At 35.0% G+C, this 27,611-nt stretch overlaps 1 non-coding gene across 1 annotated transcript; it reads left to right on the top strand.

Annotated features, from left to right (window-relative positions):
• The first annotated feature begins 18,325 nt into the window (after window positions 1–18,325).
• LOC112392606 (U6 spliceosomal RNA) lies at window positions 18,326–18,430 on the top strand. Its single transcript, XR_003001724.1, has one exon. It is a non-coding gene; the product is annotated as a U6 spliceosomal RNA (small nuclear RNA).
• Window positions 18,431–27,611: the final 9,181 nt, after the last annotated feature.

The following is a 27,611-nucleotide window of genomic DNA, read 5'->3' as shown; positions in this document are numbered from 1 at the left end:
AATCTCTTTTTCTAAAGTGGCACCTTTATTATATTTATCTTTTCTTCCTTATGGATAACAATATCCCTAAGTAATTTCTCAACACAAATACTCATTGGCTGAAAGTTGCACAAATATTTTTTTTAACAAATCAGTTTCAAGAAACTTTTAACTTTTAATAATGGGCTAGTGAGGTCTTTATGCAGGTAATTAAGGATAGTTAAATATGTCTGCCTAAGATATACAAAGGAAGGATACAGCTTGAACCATAAAATGATGCTTCAATAGTTCTGGCTAGCATATCCAAATGCTATAGCATAGTTTACTGGAGGTTTTGTGAAATTAAAGGGGGTTTATATTTCAGGATAAGAGTAAATCAAAAGCTGAATATTAGAGATAACTTTTATTGCAAGTGCCTAGGCATTTCATAAATAGTTAAGATTCATTTTGCTCGACCCTATCGTTCCATGTTTCATAGTCTACAACAACTCATTCTTCCTTCAGAAATTCAATAATAACCAGTCTACGCTATAAAGTGATTTAGCTCTCAACATTCTTTCTTTGCTCCAGGCATGTATTTGCATGTGCATTGATTCACTAACACAGGAGACTGGGAAATAGACCACATTCTCTAGGTCCCATATATGGAGGTTTATAAAAAATAATAGATTTTAATATCATATTAATTATCTGCCTTCTTCTCCTTCCAGATTTTATGATACAAATAGAAATAAATATAGATTTAATTTCATAAAATCTGAATTATGTCACCACTACCACCATCAATAAACACACAGCTATGGTAAATAGTTTATGCATATCTTCTCTATATTATATAAGTAAAACCAATTACAGTAGATTATAGGAGATGCACATGTCAAAGAAGGGTGATACATATTTTTTAAGTGACTTGTAATTTGAATACATGTAATAAATGTAACTTGAATATTTTGAAGTTTTATTGTATGAATATGACAGTTCTTCTAGCTGCATATTAGAACTGTGTTGACTGTAAAATGACCATTAAGTCCTTTAATAGCTTTTTCATTGAGAGACGGTGTCCATATTCCCCACCTTTGAATTTGGGCTGGCTCATGATTGCTTTGACAAATGTAGAATAGTGTGAGTGATACTAAGCTAAATCCATATCTAGGATTGGTAAGGACTGTCAGTTTCTGCCTTGGTCTCTTGGAGCCCTGACTTTTGAGTAAGAAGTCTGAATACTCTGTCAGGAAGCCGTGTAGAGGGTCCCTGAGACTAAGTGGAGAGAGATAAAGTAGCCTAAGTCTAGTCTTCCAGGAACCTCTGCCAAGATGCCAGATTCCACATATGCTAAGATGCCAGGCATGTAAGTTAAGTCATCTTATATTATCCAGAGCAATCTAGCTGCCAGCTGAATAACACCCAGTGACACCAAGTGACACCAGATGGAACTGAAGAATCACCCTGGCCCAATTCCCACCCAACAAAATTAATGAACCATATTAAAATGTTTGGTGGTTTTGAGGCACCAGATTTTGGGGCAGTTTGTTTTTCAGCAACACCTAACCAAGTCAGAATATGCTATCAAAAGTGGTGTAATGTCATAACAAAAAGCTAAATTATGGGACATATCTTAAAACAAGATAACAGACAAAAGGTGGAAGATTCTCAAGAATCTTGAGTAGAGTATTAGGGGAAACTGGAAGGGCCTAAAAGAAAAGGAGATTATTGGTGATAGCTTGAATGACATTGAGGAAACAGTTATTGGGAACTGTAAAAAAGGGGACCCTACATTTGCTGTAGCACAAAGTTTGTCATTAGTGTTACCTGTATGATGTGGAACATAGAAAGGGTACTTATTGGGCTCATGAGTCTGGCTGGGAAGATTTCCAAGTAAAATGCATAATGCAGTAACTGGTACTTCTAGCTGCCCATGATAAAATATGAAAAGAAAAAAAATGAAGTAATACAAAATAACAGTTTTTGAAAAGAATTTGGGAAAATATGAGCCGGGACTTACGACTTTTAAAAATAAAACTCTAACAAATCCCCAGTCTTTCCCAGAAAAATAATCTCTGAGAGAAATATCATTTTTAGGTATCAAAATAATTATAGAACCTGGTGGCTGGATCAGGAGTTGGCAACCTGTGGCCAACAGGTTGACCATGAATTTTTGTAAATAGTTTTTATGTAACATAGCCATGCCCATTTGTTTACATATGATCTATGGCTGCTGTTGTGCTACAACAGTAGAGTTGAATAGCAGTGACAGAGACTCTATGGCCCACAAGCTTAAAATATTTACTCTCTAGCACTTTACAAAAAAGTTTGCATACTTTTAAGTTAGAAAATAAATCTTTATGGATTTCAAAAGTATATGTCATATCCTTTCCATTAAGCAATAGAGTTTCTGAGAATGTGAAGGATGCAGTTGAATAGGAGTCTCAAAGAACAAAGAACCAATATTATAGAGAAGGCTAATCTGGAAGAGATTTGTAGATGTGGCTTTTATCTAATGTAGTAAACACCAATACAATTCACAGGAAAACCAAAACACTTTTAAAATAATTTTACTGATACAAGCACCACTAGTTTGGACTAAAAGAGGGACAGTAAAAAACAAAAGTAATTCTTTGGACTCTAAAACTTTTACAAGCAAGATGCAGGCCAAGAATTTAGAGAAAATACAAATGTCAGGACTTTATAGTTTCAAAAATAAAGCTCTTATGCAACTCCAGTTTCTTCCAGCAAAATAATCTCTGTGAGAAACATCCTTTTTTAAGACATCAAAAAGATTATAGGCCTCTCTGTGGCAAACATGAACCATTACCAATGGAAAAGAAAGGACTTCCAATCAGAAATTGGAATCAAGAAGCCATAGGGCAGAGCAAAGAGACATAGAGGAGCACTTCGCAAAACTGAATCGAGCCCTATTAATAGAACTGATAGCATATTTTCCTCTAGATTGCAGAATTGTTATGGGGGCAGTAATGGCTATGTAACTTCTTTTTTGAATCAGAGTCTTGTATCAGTATGGTGTGCCTTTTTCCATATTATTTTCAGTGTGTGGGGACAGATATCTTCTAACTTTAGTTCCTATATCTTCATATTGAGAGAAAATATACTAAAGAATATGTACTCCAGGAGCTTCATTCCCACATGGACCTTGTTTGGATAATGGGACCCTGGGCATCTAACTAATGCCATGATGGAATGAGATTATGAGGTATTGAGAAGCAGAGGGTATATTTATCATGGGAGAAAATATAAATAATTTGTGATGAAAGAATAATTCTCATAGATTAAAATATATGCAGATTCTTTGGCATTTCTCCCATTATGATGTAGCGTTTCTCTTCACATTAAATTTGGGCTAGCCTATGAGTTCTTCGGCCACTAGAGTATGGTGAAAGTATGCCTTTAAAAGTCTGGCAGATTTCACATAGTTTTCTGAGAGCCCTGAGTTACCATGAAAGAAGTACAACTAGGTTTTTGTAATTATGTCAAAATGTTCTGAGATAACTTAGAGAGAAAGAGGGTCAGTTAAGCCCAGATTTCTGATCATCTATGTCAATACATCAGACATCTCAGGGTAACCATCTTGTAACCTCCAGAGCATCTCAGCCACCAGCTTAGTATCACTAAGTGACAATAGTTATAGTTATGTGACACAGAAGAATTACTCAGCTGAGCCCTACCCTAATTACTGATCCACAAAGTTGTTAGCTATTACCAAATGTTGTTTTAAGTTCTTAGGCTGTGGCATGGTTTGATATATAGCAATAGATAATTAGACAGGAAATAACCAATTTTCATTGCAGTAACCATAAATGAACATTTTTGAAATCTTGGTAAAAATTAAGACTAATGAAAACCTTTATGCCACATTTTCACAAGACAGGTGGAATTAAATAAAAGACAATAAATCAAACCAAACAAACAAAACACAACTCTCACACCAAAAAATCCAGAAGAGTTCGGTAGATAGGCTGTTACACTGCAAAACATATTTTAAAAGCTACAGCTTTTAAAAATACATGCACACACACACACACACACACACACACACACACACACACACACACACACACACACACACACACACATACACACACATACACACACACACAAACACCATGTAAGAAAAATGTCCCCATTCATAATAACAGAATCAAAGGTAAAATACAGAAGAATAAATTTGTTAATAAATGTATACAATTACAAATCTCAATGGAACGTAGAAGAAAAATTTAATAATTGGGTACAAATATTTATTCTTGAGTAATAAGCTTCAGTATTTAAGGGAACTTTTCATTGAAATATAACATATATAAATAAAATTGAACAAATTATAACTGTATACACTTTTAAATGAATATTCTTATTTAATAAACAGCCAAATCAAGCAAAAGAACATTAACATCTCCATGAAAGCTCACCTTTTGCCCCCTCTTGGTGTCTTCCACTCTAAGCCAACCAGCATTCTGACTTCTTTTACCAAAGAAGTTTTGCCAATTTTTTTGAAGTTTATATAAATGGAGTCATTCAGTTATACTCTTTCCTGTCTCACTTCTTTCCCTCAATATTATTTCACTTTGTTGCACATAGAAGTTATTTATTATTTCTCATTGCTATAGAACAAGGATTAACAAACTATAGCCTCTGGCCCAGGTCTAGCCCACTGCTAGTTTTTATAAATGAAGTTTAAATGAACTCATTTATTTATGTTATCTCTGACTGTTTTTATGCTACAACAGCAGAGTTTTGTAGTTACAAGCAGGACAGTATGGTCCGTAAAGCTAAAGATATTTACAATTTGGCCTATCAAAGAAAAAGTTTATTGATCTCTACTATAGAGAAATCCATTGTAAATAAATCTCATTTTATTTATCACTCTAAAATATGTGAACAATATTTGGGTTATTTTAAATATTTGATTATTACTGATGTTTTTATTAACACTCCTGACCATGTCTTTGGCTGAATACATACCTACATTTCTGTTGTTGAATACATACCTACATTTCTGTTAGGTATGTACCAGGAGAGGTATTGCAGCCAAATGATTTTCCAAAATGGGTGCCAATAGGTAGTGCCAGACCGTACCCACCACTAGTTTATAAAAGTTCTAGTTGCTCTATATCCTAGCCAACAGTAGGTATTTTTAGTTTTCTTTATCTTTAATTTTATCTGTTCTATTAGAAGTGTATCTAATTGTATTTCCCCACTTGTATTGATAGATATAGTATTATATACATATCCAAATAATACAAAACAAACATACTCTTAATAACAGAGGTAAAATATTTTATGGAAGCATCTCTATACATCATATATTGACTGCAAAATGGGACAATCATGGCATATTTCAAAAACCTACAATAAAGACTTCTAATACTTCCCAAGGGTATATTTTTTTCTATTTGATTACAATCAAGGTGTGACATTGGATACCATTTCCATGGCATATATGGAAAGGGACATCAAAAGATCAGTTTTATTGTTATATATTTTGATTTTAAAAGTTAGGCTGATAATTTTTTAACCAGCTTGGAATATTTCAGCCACTCTTTCCATTCCTTTTAATAGCATCATTTCCACCTTCCACTGTCATTGTCTATACCCCTGTTTTATTTACCTAAGTCCCAAGACTGTGGACACACTGTACCTTTGCATAGCCCTCCTGGTTATACAACCATTTTCATGTTAGCAGCTCTCTCTGTGTAGCCCACTGTGTCTTTCCTAGTGTCTCTTCCCTCCCCTCCTTTCAGTTTTGGTTATTCTTGACAAACCTTTTTCTCGGGACACTCTCATAAACAGCAGTTTACAAGCTGCTATTGTACAATTTTTTCTGAAATGACATTGTTAAAGACTGAATTGAGGGATTAGTTTAAAATGTTGCAAAATAACAATGTCAGATTATAATATGGAAATCTTCTGTGCTTATTTAAATGATTTTGCCAATATAGTTAGGTAGCTGGTAAAGATGCCACTGTTAAGACTCAAATGGTCTGCCAGTGGCCTTTATATTCTCTGGAGTCGGAAGGGCTTCACAGGGACCACAGTTCCACCTCAGTTCTTAGCAGATAAACCCTTAGGGATGACAAGACACAGGAAGATCGAGAATAAGTAGACCTTTATGACCCACAGCAAGGCACGCAGCACACCCGACTGCACCTGGCTTCACCCGCACATCAGTATTAAAAAGCTCTGCAGCTGTTGTGGCATTACTGTCCCAATGGTGGATCTCTTTAAAATTTTAACTTGAAATTTCATAATAAGTGCTAATTTTAAGGACATTTTGACATGTTTATTGTCCAGTTGAAAATTTTTTCTGTGAATTGCCTATTAAATTATAATACCATTTTTCTAGTGGGTTGTCTTTTTATACTTATTTGTAGGATTTGTTGTTATATTCCAGATGCCACTTCTTCTTCTTGTCATGTGCATTACAAATATTGTGTCCAATTCTGTAGCTTGACTTTTAACTCTTTAAATATTGTATTTTGATGAACTGAATTTTTTTTATTTTAATGAACCACAAATTGTTAATATTTTATCTTATAGTTAGTCTGCCTGCTTAAGAAATTTTTACTTGTGATAGTCAACAAAATATTCTTCTAGTTTTCTTTTAGACGATTATTGTTTTATATTTAGCATTTACTTCTGACCCACTTGGGATACATTTTTGTAAGGTGTGAGTTAATGCTCTAGATTCATTTTTTTTCCTACCTGGATGTCCAATTGATCTAGAAATATTAATTGGAAATATATTCTTTTCCAACTGTGCTACAAAGTTGCCTTTCATAATACAAGCAACCATACATATACAATGCGTTAGCCCAGTAAGCCTAAAACCACCAGAGATAAATCTGTAGCCTGACAAATCAAGTTTATTAGCCCATGGCATTAATGCAAAGTGCACACCAGAGGACTAGGAGAGCATATCATCAAACAAGGAAAAGACAGAGGCATTATAAGATTTGGAGGACAGGTGAAATTTAGGGGGTTTTTAAACAAAGAAGGGTTTGAAAGTCTCAAACAAAAGAAGTATATCGGGCAAATGAGTCAATATCAATTATGAAATACAAAATAGACCCAGGAAGCCATTTCATTTAAAATACAAAATTAATATGTACGTGAAAAGTGTCCAGGACCTTTTATCTGAAATTCTGAACTAGGGTTTTAATTCATGACTGCTTCTCTGTGCCAGAGTGACTTAGTTCCTCAAAGGAAGAGTGTATTGTTTTATTCTTATGAATATAATTTTAAATAGCAAGTTTTCTGATAGCCTATGATATTAGAGAACAGATTACTTCCATGATTAAGAATGTATTTGTCACTCATAGAAGGAGATTGTAATAATATTTTACAACTGCAGCAAGTCCTTGAGGAAAATAATGTTCTGTGTAAATGTACACCTTGATTTATCTGTGTCTGTTATTCCAACTTAGTGACTGACTTTTCAATCCAATCTGATTTTTATTTCTTTCCTTCTTCCTGACAGCTCAATAATAAATGTGCAGCAATAGGCAGATCATATTCAGTGTATTCAAGTATGCAGGGAAAAACATTGCACTCTGTTGTGAAGACTGTAATTTGGATCATATTATCTTCATAAATAGTAATTTGTTAACAAAATCAGTATAACTCTGATATACTTCAGTTAAAGGTAGATATTAACAATATGTGAGAGCATCTGTATCTGGTCCAGAGGTAATTCATGTTAGATATTTTATGTATTCATAATATTTTAAATAAATAGAACACTTATGTTAATATAATTATATGAGAATAGGGTTAAAGATGAACAACTATATGATTTTGTTTATGGTTTAAACATATACATATAATTATAAAAATATAAGTTTTCCATATTTATACTGGTCAGTGGAAGAAGAAAAGTTTAATGGTCTTTGATCAAGAACAAGTGATACATTAAATTTATCTTAAGGTTGGTTTTATCGTTAGCATGTGGCCTTTTGTATATTATCATAAAATAGTAGAGAGACACAGCATCTCAAAAACCTATGATTTGGCATTTCTGCTCACAAAGTAGGCTGCTGTTTTACTGTACTTATGGTTCTTGGAAGTCACAAAAGGATACTATAAAAACAAAACAAAACTAAAAAAACAGTAAAGACATAGATGTAGAGAACAAATGTATGGACACCAAGGGGGGAAAGTGGGGGGAGGGGGATGTGTGATGGGATGTTGGGATTGACATATATACACCAATATGTATAAAATGGATAACTAATAAGAACCTGCTGTATAAATAAATAAATAAAATAAAATTCAAAAATTCAAAAAAAATTTTAAAACTCATTTATAGAAGAAAATCTCTAATCTTATTTCTTATTGTGATGACCTGGGCTATCCTTCTACAGATACCAGAGTCAGAATGTTATTTTCTATTATGATAACTTTAGCTCCAGTAGTGTAATCAGTTAGTGTGTGGCACATCTATTATGATAACTTTAGTTACCCCTGTGGAGATAGGTTTCATATTTTTGCACAAATAAAGTTGGTCAAAAATGGCATTACCTGACAGATGAAGTTTTGATTAATTGTATGTCACTTCAATATGATGATACAATGATTGGTTAAAATAAGCTATTTATTTTAAAATTCATATATTTTCAAGTAAAGCTTGAGTAAATGCAAAAAAAAATTAACCATGTTCTTCTCATTTTTTGTTAGTGCATAGAATAAATAGCTCGTTAATAGGTCACCATTACAGCACAATAGTCTGTAGAAATGTTTAAAATAATAATGTTGAGATAGTAAAATTATTACCACATTGTGGCTGGTGATTGGATGGAGGAAGTAATAGAATAGCAGAATCTATAAGGCTTGTTCTGTGCTTTCATGGAGAGAGAAATGTGATTCTCATTCTCAAGAACAGAAAGTTTGGACAACTATCTTTGTTGGATTAATCTACCTTGTAATGAAAACATAGAGTTGGTGTTCTAATAGTAAGAGGTTTAAAAATTCCAGTAATTTATATGGTAGATGGTCTTACTGATTAGAAATTATCTGACTCTCATTCTATCCTATGTTTTATCTCCTATTCTGACAAAAACTTGGACTGAGATGGTGAATTTTTTTTCAGTAACCTCAAAGTCCTGATCTACAGCTAGAGACTCAAAAACAGAACAAGTATTTAGATTTTTTGATGCCTTTGGATTTTCCACCAACTCCCTTTGATCATTCCTTGGGAATATTGCTTTAGAATGAGCAGTGACCTACGGTTCCTAACAGTAAATCCATGAATCATCCACGTGTAAAGAAAACTAGGGTCCCATATTATCTTCAAAACCTCTCCTGTTAAAATATATTTTAATGAGTCTGCCTCTCTGTTGTTTCTCTAAACATACTATCTGACTCATTCTTACAGGTATAAGTTATTTTATGCAATCAATGTGTTTATTAAAAAAATTGTGTAAGAATAGAAAGCTCAGAAATGAACCAACATTTATATAGTCAATTAATCTATGACAAAGGAGGCAAGAATATACAATGGGGAAAAGACAATCTCTTAAATAAATGATAATGGGAAAACTGGACAGCTACATGCAAAAGAATCAAATTGGACTACCCTCTCACAGTGTACAAAAATAAACTTAAAATGGATTAAGGACTTAAATATAAGACCTGAAACCATAACACTCCCAGAAGAAAACATAGGCAGAATGCTCTTTGACATCAGTCTTAGCAATATTTTTGGAGGATATGTCTCCTCAGGCAATGGAAACAAAAGCAAAAATAATCAAGTGGGACTACATCAAGCTAAAAGCTTTTGCATACCAAAGGAAACTATCAACAAAACAAAAAGACAGCAGCCTACTAAATGGGAAGGGTTAATATACAAATTATACGAAGAACTCATACAACTCAACATCAGAAAACCAAACAACCAAAAATAAAAAATGGGCAGGGGCTCTGAATTGACATTTTTCTAAAGAAGACAAACAATGGCCAACAGGTACATGAAAAGATGCTCAACATCACTAATCATCAGGGAAGTGCAAATCAAAACCACAGTGAGCTATTACCCCACACTGTCAGAATGGCTGTTATCAAAAAGACCACAAATAACAAATGTTGACCAGCATGCAGAGAAAAAGGAATCCTCGTGCACTGTTGATGGGAATGTGAATTGGTGCAGCCACTGTGGAAAACAGTATGGGGGTTACTAAAAAAATTAAAAGTAGAACTACCATATGATCCAACAATTCCACTTCTGGGTATTTATCCAAAGAAAACAAGAACACTAATTTAAAAAGATATATGCATCCCAGTGCTCATTGCAGCATTACTTACAATAGCCAAGATATGGAAGCAACCTAAGGGTCCATCAATAGATAAATGGATAAAGGAGATGTGATACACACTCACCGCCCCCACCCCACCCCACACACACAGAGGAATATAAATAAACCATAAAAAAACAATGAAATGTTACCATTTGCAACAATATGGATGGACCTAGAGGGTATTAGGCTAAGTGAAATAGGTCAGACAGAAAAACACAAATACTGTATGATTTCACTTATATGTGAAATCTAAAAAAACAAAACAATCAACAAACATAAAACAGAAAGAGTCATAGATACAGAGAATAAAGAGCAGGTTGCCAGAGGGTAGGGAGTTGGGAGGAGGGGAGAAATAAGTGGAGTAAAGAGGTACAAATTTCAAGTTACAAAATAAACGAGTCACAATTATAAAATGTACAGTGTGGAGAATATAGTCAATAATAATGTAATGTCTTTTGTACGGTGACAGATGGTAACTTGATTGATCATGGTGATCATTTTATAATGTATAGAAATATCAAATTACTATGCTGTTCATCAGGAACTAACATAATGTTGTAGGTCTATTATACTTCAAAAACAAACAAATTTATGTGTAATTAATATTTGGGTGAATTTGATTATATTAAGAAGGAATTATATGGTCTAAACCCTTACTGGAAACTTATTAATCCATTTGAAATGTTAAATGTAATGTATCAGATTTTAAAGAGAGAAAACAATCTCCTAATTTTTTCACTGGTTATATATTTTATGCAGAGGATAATTCTATATGGTATTTTTTGTAAGTGAAAATGAAAAAGCCAAGAAAAGTCAATATAATTTTGATGAAAAATAAGAAGTGGGTGGACTTCTGTTAAGACATTACAAAACTATAGTAACTACATAATTGCTATTGGTACAAGGATAAACGAAAAGACTAGAAGTAGTTACACGAAAAGCAACAATCTGGGTAGTGTTGAAGTGGTATATCAGCTCAACAGTGTATTTTGTTATATAAACTGACCTCAGTTCCTAAACATAACCAAAGAGCAGCTGTTGGTTCCCAAACCATGATTCTTAGGTCATAGATGATGCCACCGGATTGCTGTGTCAGAGATCTGCAATGCAGATTGCACAGCAGCCCTCAAATTGTACCACGATATGGGCTGGTGATTTCTCAGTCATATATGCTTGGCTGAAAGAATACTGCCAGATACAAGTTTTTGTCATTATAGTTCAGCTTCTAATATTGCCAGTTGAGGAGATAATGTTTCCTTAAGAATACATCCTAGGAGGAGCTTCAAGATGGCGGAAGAGTAGGACGCGGAGATCACCTTCCTCCCCACAAATACATCAGAAATACATCTACATGTGGAACAATTCCTACAGAACACCTACTGAATGCTGGCAGAAGACCTCAGACCTCCCAAAAGGCAAGAAACTCTCCACGTACCTGGGTAGGGCAAAAGAAAAAGGAAAAAACAGAGACAAAAGAATAGGGACGGGACCCGCACCAGTGGTAGGGAGCTTTGAAGGAGGAAAGATTTCCACACACTAGGAAGCCCCTTCGCGGGTGGAGACTGCGGGTGGTGGAGGGGGGAAGCTCCGGAGCCACGGAGGAGAGCACAGCAACGCGGGTGCAGAGGGCAAAGCAGAGAGATTCTCACACAGAGATAGGTGCCGACCAGCACTCACCAGTCCGAGAGGCTTGTCTGCTCAACCGCCGGGCGGTCGGGGGCTGGGAGCTGAGGCTTGGGCTTCGGAGGTCAGATCCCAGGGAAAGGACTGGGGTTGGCTGCGTGAACACAGCCTGAAGGGGGCTAGTGCGCCACAGGTAGCCGGGAGGGAGTCCGGGAAAAGGTCTGGAGCTGACGAAGAGGCAAGAGACTTTTTCTTGCCTCTTTATTTCCTGGTGCACGAGAGGGGATTAAGAGCACCGCTTAAAGGAGCTCCAAAAACGGGCGCGAGCCGCGGCTATCAGCGCAGACCCCAGAGACGGGCGTGAGAAGCTAAGGCTGATGCTGCCGCCACCAAGAAGCCTGTGTGCAAGCACAGGTCACTCTCCACACCTCCCCTCCCGGGAGCCTGTGCAGCCCACCACTGCCAGGGTCCCGTGATCCAGGCACAACTTCCCTGGGAGAACGCACGGCGCGCCTCAGGCTGGTGCAACGTCACGCCGGCCTCTGCCGCCGCAGGCTTGCCCAGCACTCCATACCCCTCCCTCCCGCCGGCCTGAGTGAGCCAGAGCCGCCGAAGCAGCTTCTCCTTTAACCCCGTCCAGTCTGAGCGAAGAACAGAAGCCCTCAGGCGACCTACACGCAGAGGCAGGGCCAAATCCAAAGCCGAAACCCGGGAGCTGTACAATTCTTTTACCATTTATCCTAGGGTTCTGTCTGTCCGGTTTTTTTTATTACTTAAAAATTTTTTTCTTAATAATTATTTCTTATTTTAATAACTTTATTTTATCTCTTTCTTTCTTTCTTTCTTTCTTTTATTCCTCCCTTTAATTCTGAGCAGTGTGGAGGACAGGCTCTTGGTGCTCCAGCCCAGTGTCAGGGCTGTTCCTCTGAGGTGGGAGAGACAAGTTCAGGACACTGGTCCACAAGAGACCTCCCAGCTCCACGTAATATCAAACGGTGAAAATCTCCCGGTGATCTCCATCTCAACGCCAAGACCCAGCTCCACTCAATGACCAGCAAGCTACAGTGCTGGGCATCCTATGCCAAACAACTAGCAGGACAGGAAAACAACCCCATCCATTAGCACAGAGGCTGCCTAAAATCATAGTAAGGCCACAGACACCCAAAACACACAACCAGATGTGGACCTGCCCACCAAGAAGACAAGATGCAACCTCATCCACCAGAACATGGACATTAGTCCTCTCCACCAGGAAGCCTACAAAACCCACTGAACCAAACTTAGCCACTGAGGACAGACACCAAAAACAATGGGAACTACGAACCTGCAGCCTGCGGAAAGCAGACCCCAAACACAGTAAGTTAAACAAACTGAGAAGACAGAGAAACACACAGCAGATGAAGGAGCAAGGCAAAAAACCCACCAGACATAACAAATGAAGAGGAAATAGGCAGTCTACCTGGAAAAGAATTCAGAATAATGATATTAAAGATGATCCAAAATCTTGGAAATAGAATGGAGAAAATACAAGAAACGTTTTAACAAGGACCTAGTAGAACTAAAGAGCAAACAGTGATGAACAGCACAATAAATGAAATTAAAACTTCTCTAGAAGGGATCAATAGCAGAATAACTATGGCAGAAGAACGGATAAGTGACCTGGAAGATAAAATAATGGAAATAACTACTGCAGAGTAGAATAAAGAAAGAAGAATGAAAAGAATTGAGGACAGTCTCAGAGACCTTTGGGACAACATTAAATGCACCAACATTCGAATTATAGGGGTCCCAGAAGAAGAAGAGAAAAGGAAAGGGACTGAGAAAATATTTGAAGAGATTATAGTTGAAAACCTCCTAATATGGGAAAGGAAATAGTTAATCAAGTCCATAAAAAAAAAAAAAAGCAGCAAGGGAAAAACAACAAATAACACACAAGGGAATCCCCATAAGGTTAACAGCTGATCTTTCAGCAGAAACTCTGCAAGCCAGAAGGGAATGGCAGGAAATATATAAAGTGATAAAAGAGATAAACCTACAACCAAGACCTTGCCCTCTAGGGGCAAGACGGGAATAAAGATGCAGACCTACTAGAGAATGGACTTGAGGATATGGAGAGGGGGAAGGGTATGCTGGGACAAAATGAGAGAGTGGCATGGACATATATACACTACCAAACATAAAATAGATAGCTAGTGGGAAGCAGCCTCATAGAACAGAGAGATCAGCTCAGTGCTTTGTGACCACGTAGAGAGGTGGGATAGGGAGGGTGGGAGGGAGGGAGATGCAAGAGGGAAGAGGTATGGGGACATACGTATAACTGATTCACTTTGTTATAAAGCAGAAATCAACACACTATTGTAAAGCAATTATACTCCAATAAAGATGCTAAAAAAAAAAAAAATATGTCCTAAGAGCACCAGCTTAGTTGGATGCTTGGGCTGTGCTTCAGAGTTGGATGGTTGATAGAAAAAATATATAAACTACTTCTGCTTCCCTTTTCATGTTTCAGCAAGTGTGGTGTATAGTTTGGCCATTTGCCCTTAGTTTACTGATATATTTGATGATATTTTAAAAATCATTTTATTTATAAAATTTGAGGTCACAATTCGTAATAATATACAAAGAACTTGTGCCAAAAATATAGCCAATAGAAAAAGTCTAATATATGAACAGGTATTTCACAGAGGAAGAAACACATATGGTCAACAGAGCTAAAAATAATGGTCAACATTATTGGTGACAAATTATATGTAAATCTAGATGACCATGTGAAACCATCATACGTAATTCCTATGGCAAAAAAAGTAATAATATTGCAAATATCAAGACTTTGAGAGGATTCAAATTCATAGGATCTCTTGTATATTGACAGTGGGAATATATCTGGCATGATTACTTTGGAAAGCAGTAAGAAATTATCTCATATTTCTGAACATTCACATATCCTACAAGTTCAGTCCTTCCTATATATTAACAGTAGTCTCACACATTGTGTTATTTTAGGTCCCCTCAGATGTCAACCGAAGATAAGGGTTCAAGCACATGTGCTATATTTGAGGTGTGATCCTTAGAAACCTGAGTAGTGGAGTGTAGAATTAAGACAGGAAAGGGAAGCCCACAAATAAATGATGCATTATCAAGGAAGTTACGACTGTAGTTAAATGAGGATTTATTTCTCTAGAGAAGTCTAGGAGTCTATATAAAACTCTAGAGCACAGATCCCAGAAACGTCTCAAGTGAGAGGCATGGGAAATGGCTATTTATACATCACCTTTCAGAGGTTGTTGTTTGAGAGATGCTCTCTGCTCTGCTGTGTACGTGGACAGAGAGTCTCCTGCTTCCAGAGGAAGTCTTTACAAATAAAAAAGTAAAATATATATTCTTCCTGATGGTGATGTGGAGAAAATAAGTCTATGAAGGGGAGCTGGGAGTGCTGCGATTTTCAATTTTAAATAGGGTAGTCAGTGAAGTATTCCTCTCAGAAGTGACATTTGAACAGAGACATGAAGAAGGGGAAGGAATGAGCCATGAAGGATCTGAGAGTAAGTGGCCCTAGGCAGAGGTTATAGAAAGTTGACCTGAGGATGCATAGTTCTAAGAATGACAGAATGACACACGTATGAGTATAACAGGAGCACAGAGAGGATGATGCATTTAGGAGAAAAAGGAATCCGGAACTTTTGGATGTTTGAGCATAGCACTGACACAGTCATGCTTAAGGTTTAAAAGGAACACTCTGGCTGCTCTGTAGTGGGGAAGAAAGAACATTCAGGAAGCTAGTGTAATAATTCCGGAAGAAATTATATTGACTTGTACAAAAGTGGTAGTGGTAAAATTGGGGGAAAGTAGTTTGATTATAGACATATTTTAGAAGGAGGAGCATGAAGAGACTGTCTTTAGGTAGGAGCATGGACAACATATACATTATAATGGAAACTAAAGTGAAGTGGAGGGATACAGGTGCTGAGAGTGAGTGAAGGTGGGGGCAGGGAGAGGGAGGAAAGTTAGGAGGTATATCGATTTTCCCTTCTATTTTCCCAATGAAATATGAAACAAACTTATTAGCTGATGGTGAAAAATGCGAAAGATGTTTAAAGTATGGGGGAGAGAAGGAAGTTATAAAACGGTTTCTAACAGTGCTGAAAGATTTAATGGGTTAGAGCAGTGCTTCTTAGAGTATCTATGGTGAAGTGCAAGTTTTTGTTTGTTTTTAATTTCCAATTTATCATGACACCTAAGATGCAATAAAAATGAATTATTTGGAAAATGAAATAAAAAGCGTGCAGCGTACAAATCCACTTTTTATTATTAGATTCAACAGACATTATTACTCCGTCAAATTGCTATAACGTTTTATAAAGGCTGCCTGTTGATTTCTCTTCTTATTTTTTTAATAAATCTATTATTTATTTATTTTTGCCTGTGTTGGGTCTTCGTTGCTGCTCGGGCTTTCTCTAGTTGTGGCGAGCGGGGGCTACTCTTCGTTGTGGTGCATGGGCTTCCCATTGTGGTGGCTTCTTTTATGGCAGAGCACGGGCTCTAGGCACTCAGGCTTCAGTAGTTGTGTCGTGTGGGCTCAGTTGTTGTGGCGCATGGGCTTAGTTGCTCTACGGCATGTGGGATATTCCTGGACTAGGGCTCCAACCCGTGTCCCCTGCATTGGCAGACGGATTCTTAACCACTGTGTCACCAGGGAAGCCCCTCTCTACTTATTTTTATATAATACCAGGTTATAGAGGTGTGGAAGGATTGGTAGGTGGATTAAAGTTCCCCTTGACATTATGAATTTTAAATATAAGTGTACTTTGAAATGTTTCATACGTTTACATACTATTAACTACCATAATCTTTAGTGATCAGTATGGTAAATATATATGTCAAAAAATCTTTACAGTATTTGATATTGCATTTCTGTTTCTAGGACTCATGTAACTGAATGAAGATAAATGTATGCAGAATTTTGTTCATTACATTGTGGATCTTAAACGTATAATATTTTAGAAAGATAAATCAGTCATACAATAGTTTCACTATGAATTGTATATTGTATCACTATTTTGTAAACAAAATATGCAAGAAGTTTTTTAAAAGTTCATGTTAGCAGTGTTAAAAAAGCAATTTGAAAAAAACTGTATTTAATATAATCCCCTTTTTATAACTAGCTCATAATATATATTCAGAAATTTTTTTAAAGTGCATTATGATAAACAGGTGATCTCTGTGATTTGAGATTTGAAGTCAATTGATATTTTTAATTTCTCAAATATTACATTTAATATTGCAATATTCATGTTTTAACATTGCTTCAACAACACAGTTATATACATTAATAGTAAACACATATTGTAGTAAAATTCTTATTTTTTCATAAAATTGTTTCTAAACTGCACATTAGTAAAACAAGAAATCTTTTTCTGTTAGAAGCTACAGGAAGTGCTAAAATATTAAAAGTACAATTATGTGAAAAAAACAAATTTCTTTTTTTAATGATTCAAATATTTTCTAAAAAATTAATATCAGATGCATTTAGTGAGGATTTTCATCTTTCATAATAACATGGGTTCTGATCTCTATAATAATCCTTTTGCAGTACAGGAAAATTTGCTTTGCTATCATTAAAACCTTAAGGCACTCGAGCTGACCTGGAAAAGGATAAATGTAAAAAATAAAAATCAATTAACTTTAATATTAGTTTTTTCATATCTTGAAAGATTTTTCCCTTTGTTTACTTCTTAAGAAGTATAATATAAATATAGAAAGACATAGGAAAAATGAGAATTCAGATACAAAGAACATAGGAAGGACACCTGAAAATGAAAAGCGTTAATAAGAATCAAAATAGGAATGGCTTACATAATTGATAACTAAGGGGGAAATGAAAACCAATCTCCAGAGGGCAAAATTTGTTGTTTATTTTTAGTTAAAAGGCCTTATTTTGTACTACCTTACTTAACCAATCTCGAATCTTTCTTTCAAAGATGATAAAATTTTTAAAAACTGATAAAATCAAGATTTACGGTGATTAGGTAAATTTCCTACAATCATATAGCTGGCAAGTGATAAGCTGCACATCAAAATTAGTACTGTATTAATTCATTGCTAGACCTATTAGCCTTTTCTCAATACTCTAATGGGAAAGCAGTAATGGTAGGTTTAAACCCAACCAATGGTAGAGGGTTATTTTTAAATAGCTAATAATTATAACAACAAAAATGACTTCCATTTATTAAGCACTTAAAAATAAGCACATTCTAGGTGTTATATATACTTAAGTAATTTAATCATCAGAAAAGCACAGAGTTAGTGCTATTACTTGCATTTTGTAGATATTAAAACTGAGTCATTGAGAAGTTAAGTTATTCAAACCAAAATTAACCTAGACTTAAACATAATTAAATTAATTAGATCAAATAAGCCAGACTGTGCTCACTTCAGCAGCACATATACTAAAATTGGAACAATACAGATAAGATTAGCATGGCTCCTAAGCAAGGATAACGTAAATTTGTGAAGCATTCCATATTTTTACTGTATAGCACAGGGAATGTTATCCAATATCTTGTAATAACCTATGATGGAATATAATCTGCAAAAAAAAAATTACTATACTATATACCTGAAATTAATGCAGTATTGTAAGTCAATTTTAAAAAAAAAGGCCAGACTTAAACAAAGGTCTGATTCTAGAGCCCATACTTTTCTTAACTGCCTAATGTTGGTTCTGCAAGTATGGATGGTTAATTTCAGGTCCATAAGTGAGGTAGATGAGACATATGTGGAAATGTTGCCATACATACTTATAAAATTAATATATTGATTATTCATTTTTATTACTGTTTTATGTAATTTATATTGATTTTCATGTAAAATGATTATCAATTTACTTTTAAAGGGGAGCTGGTATGAAACAGCCCTATAAATGCTCTTCAATATAACTTTGATAATTAGTAGTACTATATATCTTTTAAACATAAATGCAATTTTTCAACATATCTTTAGCTATGTGGTTCAGCATTGAAACCCACAGAAGTTAAATTTAATGTGTTTACATCCCCAAAATGAGAAGGTACGGCAAGTCCAGTAATATATGTTTTCTTTAGGACAAAATAGCAATAAAGAATCTAATATTTTATTAAAGAAAGTGTATTAGTAATTAGCTTTGTAGAAACACTGTTTAAATGATAAGGATTTTTACTTAAACAATTTAACAAGTATGTAAACATTTGAATGGTAGCATGAAGAGCTCTGTTCTTCAGTGAAAGAAGTATAATTTGTTAAAATTATTTTAAAAAATTAAGGTCTCCAGATATTTCCATAAGTGTATACAACAAATATATAAACATTTATTGAAGGAAATCTAAAACATAAAGGAATAGCAAGAGTCTGTATCATTTGAAACACAGTTCACACCTCTCTCATTCTCAGCTCAGAATGCTAGAAAATCCAATCCAAGAAGGTGTAACCAAACATGTAAGACGTCCTCTTTCTCTAGCTTAAAGTTGAGAGCTATATTATCACCCTGAGAATTGCAGGTTGCCAGCATTTCATACACATGTGCTCTGCTCCTCAGATCCAGTTTCAAAGCCTAAATTCCTAGAGAGTATGATCAAAAGATTAGGGGTTTCGTTCTTCCACTAATACTGCACTCATAGAGTAGTGGCTTTACCTCAGGCATGGCACACCAAAACTGTTGTCCATCCAGCTGTCCTCACTCCAGCTTGCTTACAGGACAATGAATAAAATTGAACCTTTATTTTATACAAAATTTAAGTCAAAAACCTAAATTTTATAATTTAAAATTATAAAACTCTTAGAAGAAAATAGGGGGAAAACTTCATGATATTGAATTTGGAAAGGATTTCCTAGATATGACACCAAAAGCCCAGGCAACAAAAGTAAAAATAGACAAATTGGACTATACCACCAAATGACATAATCAACAGAGTGAAAATGTGTCTGTGAAAAGCCCAGAGCCAACATCATACTTAATGGTTACCAATTGAATGCTTTTGCTGTAATAGCAGGAACAAGGAAAAATGCCCATTCTCATCTCTTGTATTCAACACTGTATTGAAGATTCTTCCAGTTAGGACAATTATGTAGAAATAAAAAGAAATAAAAAGCATCCATGTTAGTAAGGAAGAAGTAAAACTGTCTATTTACAGATAATATAATCTTATAGCTAGAAAATCTTAGGAATCCACTAAATCCTCTTAGAATTAATAAGTGAGTTTAGTAAGTTTGCAAGATACATGATCAATATACAAAATTAATTGTATTTCTATATACTTGTGATGGAAAATATGAAATTGAAAAAGACAATTCCATTTATAATAGCATCAACAAGAATAAAAATAGGAAAATAAATACTTGGGAATAAATTAACAGAAGAAATGTAAAAATCATATTCTGAAAACTACAAGAAAATAGGGAGACATTCAGTTGTTATTAATCAGAAAACTTAAATTTGTTCAGATGGCAATAACCCCCAATTTGATCTTAAGATTCAATGCAATATTTATCAAAATCACAGTTGGCAATTTTTGCAGAAATTGAAAATGTGATCCTAAAATTCATATGGAAATTCAAGACTCATAATAACCAAAACAATTTGAAAGATAAAAACAAATTTCAGGTATTCATACTTCCTGATTTCAGAATTTACTACAAAGTCACCATAATCAAGATATCGTGGTACTGTCATACATTATTTGATTTTCAATGAGAGCGCCAAGGCAATTCAATACAGAAAGAGGGGTCTTTTTAACAAATTTATCCAGAATGACTGGATTTTTGCATTCAGAGTTGTACTGCTGCCTGCCTTACACCATATACAAATATTTAACTCAAAATAGATCAAAGACCTAAATGTAAGAATTAACTAGAAAATGCTTAGGGGAAAACAAGCATATATTTTTCTGACCTTGGATTAGCCAATGGCTTCTTAGATATAAAACCAAAAGCACATGTAACAAAAAAAAAAAATACATTGGATTTCATCAAAATTAAAACACCACATAACTTTGAAGGACACCATCAAGATATTAAAGTACACCCCACAGAATAGGATAATTATTTGTCAATCACATATCTGACAGGGGAGTTGTATCTAGAATATAAAAAGAACTCTTACAACTCAATAATAAAAGGACAATTAACAAATTAATAAATGGGCAAAAGATCAATAGGCATTCCTCCAGAATAATCAGTAAATTACCAATAAGAACATAAAATGGGCATTATGCTAAGTGAAATGTCAGAGAAAGAAAGACAGATACCATATGATCTCATTTATATGTGGAGTCTAAAAAAACCTGAACTCAGGAAACAGAGAACAGATTGGTAGTTGCCAAAAGTGGGGAGTGGAGGGATGGGGGAAGTGGGTAAAGGTGGTCAAAAGGTACAAACTTCCAGTTATAATATAAATAAGTTCTGGGATGTGGTATATAGCACTGTGACTATAGTTAAGTTCTCATCACAAGACAAATAATTGTAACTATGTGAGGTGATTGATGTTAACCAAACTTATTGTGGTTATCATTTTGCCATATATTCAAATATCAGATCATTATGTTGTACGTCTTAAACTAATACAAAGTTATATGTCAACTATACCTCAGTGAAACTGGAAAAATTAAAATAAAATCAGTTGATTAGTAACCTTTAGAAAAAGAAAGACTATGAAAAGACATTCAAATATCTTCAGCCATAAAGGGAAATGCAAATCAAATCCACAATGAGATATCATTTCACATTAGGATAGCTAGACGAAAAAGAGAGAGAACAGTTAAGTGGCAAGAATATGGAGAAATTGGGACTTTCATATATTACTAGTCAGATTGAAAAATGGCACAGTTACTTTGGAAAATATTGTGGCAGTTTATGGAAAGGATAAACATATACTTACCATGATCCAATAATTCTACTGCTAGGCTTATACCCAAAATTATTGAAACCATGTTCACACATAAACTTGCACACCAGTGTTTATAGCAACATTATTAATAATAGCCAAAATGTAGAAATATCCCAAATGCCTGTCAACGGAGGAATGGAAGAATGCAATGGAATATTATTTGGCAATAAAGAGGAATTAAATAATAATACATACTACAGCAAGGTAAATCTTGAGAACATCATGCTACACTAAGGAAGCCAGAAACAAAAAGTCACATATTATATGATTCAATTTACGACTTGTCCAGAATAGACAAATCTATAGACCAAAAAGTAGATTCAGTTTTACTAGGGCTAGAGGGGTTGTGGGGTTACGTTAAAGGGTACAGGGTTTATTTGGGGAATGATGAAATGTACAAATTGATTGTGGTGATAATTTACAACTCTATCAAATACTAAAAATCTTTAGATTGTATACATGAGATGGGTGAATCGAATGGTATGTGAATTATATCTTATCAAGATGTTTCAATTTTTTTTTACAAATATATATTAAACACCTACTACATGATATGCACTGAACAAGATACTAGGATTTAAAATAAGAAAGCACATGAAAAGAGGCTCAACATCACTAATTATTAGAGAAATGCAAATCAAAACTATACCAGTCTGAATGGCCATCATCAAAAAGTCTATAAATAATAAGTACTGGAGAGGGTGTGGAGAAAAAGGAACCCTCCTACACTGTTGGTGGGAATGTAAATTGGTACAGCCACTGTGAACAATAGTATAGAGGTTCCTCAAAGAACTAAAAATAGAGTTACCATGTGATCTTTCAGTCCCACTCCTGGGCATATATCTAGAAAAATACATAATTTGAAAAGATACATGCCGCCCAAATTTCACTGCAGCACTATTTACCATAGCCAAGATGTGTGTGTATAATGGAATCACTTTGTTACCTGAAACTAGCACAACATTGTAAATCAACCAACTTCAATTAAAATAAAAAGAAAATATTCCTCTTACCTTAGAAATATTATGATATAACATATATAATAGGAAGATGCCTTTTGTTCAAACTTAGGCTTAGGTGCTTTTTTATTGAGTGGTTAATATGCATTTGGTCTTCAATTTCCTGACTATGTTAAAAGTCAAATAATATTATATAATCCAATCATACTTACTTGCTTTTTAATGAAGTTCATTGTATTTTAAAGACCAGTTTGAGAGATAGTTTATACCAGGGGTCCCCAACCCCCATGCTACAGACTGGTAGCGGTCCATGACCTCTTAGGAACCGAGCTGCACCGCAGGAGGTGAGCAGAGGGCGAGCTAGCGAAGCTTCATCTGTATTTACAGCCATTCCCCATCACTCACATTATTGCCTGAGCTCCACCACCTGTCAGATCAGCAGTGGCATTAGATTCTCATAGGAGCATGAACCCTACTGTGAACTGCACATGCAAGGGATCTGGGTTGCATGTTCCTTATGAGAATTTAATACCTGATGATCTGAAGTGGAGCTGAGTCAGTGATGCTAGCACTGGGGAGAAGCTACAAATACAGATTATCATTAGCAGGGAGGTTTGACTGAACAGAGATCATAATAAATCAATTGCTTGCAGACTAATATCAAAACTCTATCAGTGAGTGGCAAGTGAAAACAAGCTCAGGGCTCCCACTGATTCTGCATTATGGTGAGTTGTGTAATTATTTCATTATATATTACAATGTAATAATAATAGATATAAAGTACACAATAAATGTAATGTGAATCATCCCCAAACCAACACCACACTCCCACACCACCCCCACCCCGGTCCATGGAAAAATTGACCTCCATAAAGCTGGTCCCTGGTGCCAAAAAGCTTGGGGACTGCTGGTTTATACAAAAACACACCTTTCAACAATTAATTAGAAAATAAATTCTTCATTGCAGAAGTGTTAATTAAATAGCCAAGCTATTTATTCATTTAAAAATCTATATATCTCTACTTCTTAGGGTATACTATTCTTGGCAGGTGGAATACTATATGTAGTGGACAATTTTCAGTAGTGACACTGCCTTTTTGGAGCTAGCATTCAATTGTGAGACAGTAATAAATAAGATAACTAAGTCATATAGTTTGAATGTTATATAGTGATTATTGCAAAAGTTTAAAAATAAATAAGAAAATGAGAATTTAAAATGTTGAGAAATGTGGTTAGAAATGTTGATAAGGGGGCTTCCCTGGTGGCGCAGTGGTTGAGAGTCCGCCTGCCGATGCAGGGGACACAGGTTTGTGCCCCGGTCCGGGAGGATCCCACATGCCGTAACCCCAAAAAAAAAAAAAAAAAAAAAAAAGAACTGTTGATAAGGTGGTCAGGAAAAGAAAGGCCTCTCTGAGAAGAAGCCTTATGGAAAATACCCACATTTACCTTTTTGTGTATATTTAGGGATCTTGTGTTTATAAATATCATTTACTCTAAGTGGCCTTGTTAGATGTAAATAAATCTAAGACAAGTAAACTCTGCTCTAATTTCTCTTTTCCCTGTTTTTCCTCTCTTCTCTCTCCCTCTCCCTTTGTTTCTTCCTCTACCTCACTCTATCATATTTCAGAACAAGCTGCACTAGTTCTATTAAAATGTAACTCTGTGTATGGACGCACCTTTCTGTCAACTAAGAATTGCTAAAAGTTCACAGTAGCCTTAGTATAGCAAGGATTCACATGGCTTCTTAATAAACCACTGGATGGAAATTTCAAAGTTAAATTTTTGTTCTTTATATTTTTCAGCCTGGTAATTCTAATTCTTTCCTTTTTTTCCCCCCCATATTCTACTATCGTCTGCTCTGACATTTGCTTCCTGTTTCAAGATCTGACAAAAGTTTACCCTACCCTCCAAGCAATTTACAAGTGTGGGTAAGTGTTGCATAATTGGACAGCTTTGTAGTATATGACACCTGTTTATTTTCAAAGAGGCATGGGTGGTTCGTTTTCCATGAAATCAGAATAAAAATACATGTATGGCATGTCATCCTGTACCTCACACTGAAGCAATCACTCCTAGAAAAGCCCTATTATTCTGCATTTCTTCCCATTGAGTTTATAATCTAAAGCAATATTTTAAGCCACAGGGGAAATTGAGCTCAATTCTTTATCTGAAGGGTATGTACTCCATATAATACAGTGACCAAAAATATGCCAAATTGTCAACACTCAGTTTATAACAGCTCAGGCTCATGTGTAACTAGAGGATGATTGTCTGGGAGGTCCAGAGTCATTCTTATGTGGATTGTAAATCGGTGTCGAGTTTGATGAAAATAAACTCTAATTTCTAGGAAAGTAAATGTGGTATGCTGAAAAAAACCTTCCCAAGTCCTAATCCCTAAAATGTTAGCTGATATGGAGAAAAAAAAAAAAAGACTTTGCAGATGTATAATGTTAAGGATCTTGAGATGTGGAGATTATCCTCAGTTATCCAGGTGGACCCTAAATGCAATCACAAGTGTCCTTATAAGAGGGGCCAGAGGGAGATTTGAGATAGAAGAAAAGCTAAGTGACCACAGAGGCGGATATTGGACTGAATAAGAATGCCTACAGTTGCCAGGAGCTGGAAGAGTCAAGGAATGAATTCTCTCCTATACCTTATGTAGGGAGAACAACCCTCCTAGCACCTTGATTTTAGCCCCATAAGATTCGTTTTTGACTCTGGTCTCCAAAATCATAAAGAGAACCAATGTCTTTTGCTTTAAGCCATCAAGTTTTTGTTAATTTATTACAGCAGTCATAGGGAACTAATACAGTAGATATGTACTGAAACATCGAAGTTGAAATAAATGTTTTAAATTAAAAGAACTGATAGGATAACAAAATGACTTTTTCCCCCTTGGATTAAGGGTTCAGTACACAGATAATTTTATAAATTACATTTTGATGTTTATATATTAATGGGGTATTTTGTAGTGAAAACAACCTACTTTGGCACTCTGCCTTAAATGATACATGTGGATTAGTAATGTTATAAAATGTTAATTTTTAATTCATTTTTTCTAGTGAGGCCCATGAGAATAATCCAATTTATACAGAGATCTAGTTTTAAGTCATATATTGATTTTTAAAACATGCTTTAAATATGGTGGAATTAATACAGAAAAATGCAAATATAATATTGTATATTAGTAAAATATATATTTTGATCTTAATGCATTTAAAGAATGGATCAGAAACTTTTTTCTTCTTAAGATCATATATGGTGAAAATGCTATGATTTGTAATTAACATTACAGTATTTTAGACCTGGAAATATCCCTAGAGGGCATTTTTTAAGTCTTTCATTTTATAAATAAGCAAACTGCAGGCTGGAGAAAGTGTAGACTCTACATATTTTATTGATTTGCGGTAGGAAAAAAAAATTTTAACTCATAATAGCATCATATTGTACTTTGAAATATATAGTTTTAAAGCAAATAAAGTCAAAATGAATGCAGACTCTCCCTACCTAGGTTAAATAGCAGTTGATCTTTGTGTTCATGGTAGAGTTACATAGATTGATCAGAGATCCTTCTAATGCTAATGATTCCACAAATAGGACCTGTTTATTTGGAGATGGTACATAAATGGTGTTAAAACCTGTTAAGGGAGGCATGTCACTTCATTAAATGAAAATGGAGTGACCTGAAGTAAAAATTAATCTGAGTTTCATTCTATGAGTACCTCAACTTTTCAAAAAGGAAGAAACTCTGACTGAAGAGGTAAACATGCTGCTCTATCTTACCAACCCCTACTGTTGTCTGAATTAGAGTCCTTAAGTCAGGACCAACAAGATAATGGAACAACTCTCATTCTCCCTAAGAGACAGAACTGTGACACAAGAAGAGTATGCTTTCCCCATATCTTTTCTACACTTCCATCTGTTTGCAACCAAACTAAGACTTCAAGTTGCAATAACCAATGAGAAGAAAGTGAGAGTAGTGGGGGAGTGGCTGAGGGGAAGGAGGAGGGAGGCTATTCAGAGGTACCATAATAAAATTTTAGAGGTTTATACCACATGGATAATATACCCTCATGAGGACAGAAAATAACCTGGAGAACATTTCATAAAATTACCTTTTCTTTCTTTTCTTGGTGTAAGTTAAGGGTTGCAGAATTCCATGAGTAAGGACAAAGGAGATATCTTTGCTTGCTACAGGGAATAAAATTAGGACTTGTGTGTTTCAACTTGATCTTATAAAAATATAAGAATAATTCATGAGAAGGAGAAATAAGTTCCATCTAATCACTTAGTCTCTGGAGCAATGACAAATCTGAGTATATTTAGATTTCTGTTTGTATAGCTAAAGAGAAAATAACAACATTGGATACATCAAAAAAAAAGGAAAAAAAGGAAAAACTACTGAGAAACTCAAGTAGGTTGTAAATCTGAAAATGGACCTCAATATTTTAACGTGACTTCAATAACTGGCAATTTCATATACTATATATTGAATGCCTCTTTCATCTGCTGCATGCCAGGGTTGGAATTTTGCAGGTAAAATAACAAAGGAAGAATCTATGCACACTTTCTTTAGATTCCAGCAGTTTAGTTATGTGAGTCATATTCTTTTCTTTCTTTTTTAATTGCTTTGTCACAGCTTACCCTTCCCCCCCTCCATATTCTCAAGTCCATTCTCTAGTAGGTCTGTGTCTCTATTATCGTCTTGCCCCTAGGTTCTTCAGGACCATTTTATTTTCTTTTTTCTTAGATTCCATATATATGTGTTAGCATACAGTATTTGATTTTCTCTTTCTGACTTACTTCACTCTGTATGACAGACTCTAGGTCCAT

Source organism: Neophocaena asiaeorientalis, unplaced genomic scaffold, assembly GCF_003031525.2.
Source record: "Neophocaena asiaeorientalis asiaeorientalis breed wild unplaced genomic scaffold, Neophocaena_asiaeorientalis_V1.1 scaffold184, whole genome shotgun sequence".
NCBI classification, from domain to species: domain Eukaryota; kingdom Metazoa; phylum Chordata; class Mammalia; order Artiodactyla; family Phocoenidae; genus Neophocaena; species Neophocaena asiaeorientalis.
The sequence above is the reverse complement of the archived record's forward strand: the minus strand, read 5'-3'. Positions and strand labels throughout refer to the sequence as shown.